General features: G+C 36.9%; 1 long non-coding RNA gene across 2 annotated transcripts in view; it reads left to right on the top strand.

The window, feature by feature from the left end:
* The window catches only part of LOC122092859, a 21,642-nt gene extending 16,524 nt beyond the window's left edge, over positions 1–5,118 (top strand). The window contains exons 2-3 of one of the 2 annotated variants that reach the window (XR_006144353.1): positions 1,834–4,122; positions 4,410–5,118. This is a non-coding gene — a long non-coding RNA (uncharacterized LOC122092859). The remainder of the gene's footprint in view (positions 1–1,833; positions 4,123–4,409) is intronic. The other variant, XR_006144352.1, reaches the window with a different exon arrangement.
* Positions 5,119–5,562: the final 444 nt, after the last annotated feature.

Raw genomic sequence — 5,562 nt, 5'->3', positions numbered from 1 at the left:
TTTTATTGGTAGGTGTATGGTTTTGTTAACACTTGAGATGTATGGGATCAGCTTTACTCCACCAAAAATAACCAAAACAAACAAAACAAAAACACGATTCACAAACAGGGTTTGGATTTTGTCAAGGGTTTTAAGAAAGGGCTTTGAGAAGGAATCAAGGAACAAGGAAGAACCACTGATCTAGGCTACCATTTTTCTCCGGCAACGGTGAGCTTCATTCTTCTTTGACAGGAGTAGAAATATAATTGATGACCTTAGGGCTTAGGCACTCATTTTGGCATCATAGAGGTAAGTATAATAAATAATTATATTTTTTGTCTTCTTTTCTTTATATTTATAATTTTGTTTCATAATTATGTATTTATATTATATGTTAATATAATTGATGATTGATGAAGATGAAGTTACTTTATTCACTTTATGGATTTGTTTTCTTGATGAATATCTTACATTGGTATGAATATGAACCTTTAATATTTATTTAACATATGAGTAATAGGATTCAACTAGGATTTGAGTAAAATAGATTGATTTTATAAAGAAATTACACAAGAACGCTTTAGTCAATAAGGCGACGCTTTATGCCCGCCTTATGGATAAGGCGCTCCGAAAGACCCTCAAACGCCTCCGTTGCCTTACCGCCTTAAAAACTATGTTTTAGACTGAACCACGACCATAATTTTGTTCTTTTGGCCGACCTTGGATGGAGACTTTAACACAATCCATCATCTCTATAGGGAAGAATCTTAAAGCCAAGTATTTCCCTCATAATATCCTCCTAGATCTGAATTTCAAGCCAAAAAAGGGTCATGGACTTGGAATAGCATTTTTCATCCCCTCAAGAACATGTTATGTTGGAAAGTTGGCATTGGTCATAATATCAACATCTAGAATGACCCCTAGCTTCCCAAATGGAAAGAAATTTATGTTGATCTAGAGAATCATTCTCATAATTAGTTCATTACAAAAGTATCTGACTTGATCTCTGATGGGAAGTGGAATACTTCTTTAGTCTCTGCCATTTTTCGAGGTCCTATAGCATCTAAAATTATCTGTCGATCACTCGACATTATGATTTTTTAATGTGTATTTTCTAAGAGAGGGATTTTATCTACCAAAGTGGCTGCAAATTTCACCATGTCAAATAGATCTTCACATTGTCAACATCCAGGAATCGGCTATGGTCTCAGCTGTGGAAGTGCAAAGCCCATCCAAAGTTTTAAATTTTTTCTTTGGAAATTGTTGAACCATGCTCTTAGTACCAAGTATAATTTGAAAAGATTTCTTTTGATTGATGATCTTTGTCCTCTCTGCAATTTGGGAAAAGAATTTGGATGGCATCTGTTCCTTTCTTGTTCTATTATCAAAGGATTTGGGCAGCAGGGCTTTTAGGGTTAAGGACTGAGCACCTCCATGGAGCCTCCTTATAATACATGCTCCTTAATATGGAAACCAATCCCTGTTATGATTTAACAAATTCTGATTTTTTTTTTTCCTTTCTTTCTGTGTTTGCTATTAGTTGTTACTTTATTTGAGTGGCCAGAAACGACTGCGTTAAACAAGGAAAATCTTTTTAACCCTTTATTCTTTGTAACTAATGTCAACAATTTGGTATTACATGATCTTAACCTTATTAAAACCATATGCCTTGACAACACCCCTCCATCTAGACTCCTTATTTTACTGGCCAGGATACCAAGGGCTTTTACCCAACAACTCGTGTTATTGTTTGTGATAAAAGTTTCAGTCCCTGCTCTTGCAAGGCTGGTTGGGCTACTGTTATTTTCAAGAATGGTAAATGTATCTATGCATCCTTAAACTCTGGCTATGCAGGGAGCGCACAAGAATCAGAAGTCAGAGGATTACTCGAAAGGGTGTGCTAGGCAAGGCGATTAGAAATCATGGATGCCGTAATTCGGTCTGCTGTGAAGAGGTGGTTGGAATGTTGCAGCAAGGTGAAGAGAGCTGGTCATGGGAAATCTTCCCATTATTAGTTCAAACGCATTGCAGAAGGGAAAAAGGAAAAATCAGAACATACATAGTTCAAAAGAGATTCAGTTCTAGCTACCCTAGCTAACTGATTTGCAAAAAAGACTATTTTCATGGGAAATCTTCCCATTATTAGTTCAAACGCATTGCAGAAGGGAAAAAGGAAAAATCAGAACATACATAGTTCAAAAGAGATTCAGTTCTAGCTACCCTAGCTAACTGATTTGCAAAAAAGACTATTTTCTCAATGACACATGAAGAGAACTGTTTCATCACATCACTAATATCCTGCTAAAAAAGGAAATTTCCCATGTCCAATTATCTCCACTCAGCTTCTAGAATTTGATTAGCTCTTTGCAATAAGTCCAAATGACTACGGACGTGAATCCTAATCGTTTTGCCTATTGCACCCTTCGAGCATACCTTTGGCTTCGGATTCTTGTGTTCTCCTTGCATAACCAGAGCTTAGGGAACTGCAATAACAAATACAAAGCTGCCCATCCAGCCTGAAATGAAGAGATATGAAAACTACCATTGCACTCCACAATACAAGAGTCAGTAGGTAAGAGCTTTTGGAATTCCGACTATAGGATCAATGCATCTTCACCTGGGGCAATGGATGGAGTAATAGGTTGTAAAAGGTTAAGGTCAATAATCAGTCTATTGATATTATTAAGGATAGATGTTGGGTTCAGGGATTTACCATTGTTGATGCTACGACTTCTAGCCATCTATATGAAGTAACACGTAATGGCAAAGACTAAATGAAAGAAGGAAATATCGTTCCTAATCAAACTGGGGTCATTTAGGAAGTTTGAGCATTTTTGTTATAAAAATGCATTGGAAGGATTCTGTCCTTAATCCCAAAAGTCTTGCTGCCCAGATTCTCTTAGAGAAACTATATGAAATAAAGAGATGCCTGTTAATTTCAGGTTCCTCATGGCAAAAGGGACACACTTCCTCAAGAGAGAAAAACCTGCTTAAATTGGTTCTGGTGCAGTGCCCATTTTAAGTAGTCTCCACAAGAAAATTTTGAACTTCGGATGAGCATACATTTCCAGAGGTGGTACCAGATTTATTTCAGTTGAATGAGAGTTGGAAACTCTGTAAAAAAAATAAAAAAATAAAAAAAATCAGCCACAATTTTGGTAGAGAGAACAACCATTTTGGAATATTGACTAAATAAAAAATCTTCATGGGTAGAGGTGGACAGAAGGATGGATAGGATTTTTGGGACTACAAAAGAGGGAAATAACACTTGAATTAGGGGGATACTCCATCTCCTCTATCTATGATTAATTCCGAGACATTTTTAAAAAGATTGAGACAGGAAGCTCCCCCAGGGTCAATGTAGACATTTGGCCATTTGGGGAGCCAAGGACTGTTTGACATGTACACCTTTGCACCTGTACCCATTTTCCAACAAACTAAGGGTCTGAGGAGAGGAATAACGTGAGAAATACCATTCCAAGTCCAGGTTCCTTTTTTGGGTTTGAAATTGGCATCTAAAATGCAATTATTAGGAAAATATTTTGTTTTTTTTGGGTTTGAAATTGGCATCTAAAATGCAATTATTAGGAAAATATTTTGCTTTTAGGATTCTACCCCACTAAGAAGATGGGTTGGAGATCATTCTCCATCCTAATTTGGTTAGGAGGGCTGTATTGTGGCTGCACGCAACCGGGTGGCAATCTGTTTCCCAATTATTTATTACAAAGGTTCCTACTGGTTATATTTACAGACTTCCAAAGATTCCTAATTAAACTGAATCTTAGGTATCTCCACTCAGCTCCCAAGGCTCCTAATATGAGTCTTCTGCTCATGTTATGTACATATTAACTTTTTTTATTATTTATTTCTATGTTTTAAGTTTTCCTGATTATTTAACATGCTTTTCTAAATAGCTTTCTTGGAGAAGATCTTTTGTTTTTGTTTACCATGAGCAGGGCATAGGCGGATTTGTGCAACCCTTCATTTATATAAATTTTATTGGTGTTCTTTTATTTTTTGCTGTCCAGTTGTATGTGCAGAGTATCATGGAGGATCTTGATGAGTTAGAAGATGCTTCTCCTGTTGATAGTTGGGATAAAATTTCATAAATAAATTGACCTCTGGTGATTCATGAGGAAGAAGGTATTGTTATGGAACTTTTTATGTCCTTTGAAGAAATCACTCACTAATACATGTGAAAGCAAAGATGGTCAAGTAATCCAATCACCACTCATCTTCATATTCTTCCCATATTTTGTACTAGTTGGAAATGTAGGGTGCAAGTCCTGTTGTGCATATCTTATTCTAGTGGTGCTCTGTAGAACACTTGTACCTTGCATTCGATTATTTGTTGTATTGTTAAGTCATCCAGTGCATAATTTACTTTTATTACCTACACCAACACAGTCTAATTCATTTTTCCGCCGCAGGTAAGGTCTTTACTTTACATGATGCACTCGAAACTCAACTACCTGAGTTCTTCACCGATGAATTGACTGATGAGCTAAGGACTACTAGATCCCGAGGATGAGCAAAGAGCCAGTGAGACAAACTTGTCTCATTGCAATGAAGAAAATGCATGGAACAGAAAGAATGGAGAGGTGGGAGAAACATTAGGTAAATGGAACCAGGAGTCTTTTTCACCCAAAAAGGCTGAAATCAATGGATTGAACCCAAGTTGGAGTATACCCTTCTCTTGGGTTGTTAACAACTTGATGAACCCTGAGCACTTTCTTCATATTTGTGTTGTTAAAACTTGCGCCAGACCATGTCCATACAATGATGATGTGATGGGGTTATGTTTGGATCATTGTGTCTCACCCTTTGTTAAGGAATCTTGAGCTCCATTCTTTTGTAATCTCCAATCATATCCCATTCATTGTATAGAAATGTACAGAAACACTTGTATTAGGATCAGTGTGTGCTGCTAACAGCCCCTTGCGTGGGTGGTTCGCGGCATCACCTCACAAGAGGTTGGTCTCGGGCTCGAATTCTGTGGCAGGAACCAACAAGGAGTTGGCTTAGTTCAAGCTTTCATGAAGCTGTGCAGGTTACGTCACTGAAACAGTGGGGGCTGCTTGAACCATGTTTCCTTTTTTGGACTTATTTTTTCAAAAATTCAGGCATTGATTTCTTCTATTGGTTTTAAAATCTTTTTAATTTTCATTTAAAATTGAAAAATTAAATGAATTTTTTCTATTGCTTGGTTCATGCGTCCATTTTCGTATAATTCATTTACCTATAACGCCTTCTGTCTGCCTCTCTCTCTCTCTCTCTCTTAAGTTCTCACCAGTGACTCTCCTACGTTTCTTAATTACAATTTATTAGAACGTCCTTAGATTCTCTATGGAATTTACACTAAAATAAAAGCACATCTACATCTCTTAATTGTCTCTACCCTCAACCCTCGCTATATCTAACCCCCATCTCTCTCTACACGACCCTTGCACACAAACACACTCTTTGATCTTGGGATGAAATTGTTTATAGTAGCAGTTCTTTGATGAAAATAGGTGCCACAAGATGCAAAATTCTGGACCTATTTGCCTTTGCCCCCATATGTTTTTTTTTTTTTTTTTTTTT

The sequence above is a fragment of the Macadamia integrifolia genome, chromosome 11 (genome assembly GCF_013358625.1).
Source record: "Macadamia integrifolia cultivar HAES 741 chromosome 11, SCU_Mint_v3, whole genome shotgun sequence".
In the NCBI taxonomy this organism is placed as follows: Eukaryota; Viridiplantae; Streptophyta; class Magnoliopsida; order Proteales; family Proteaceae; genus Macadamia; species Macadamia integrifolia.
The sequence above is the reverse complement of the archived record's forward strand: the minus strand, read 5'-3'. Positions and strand labels throughout refer to the sequence as shown.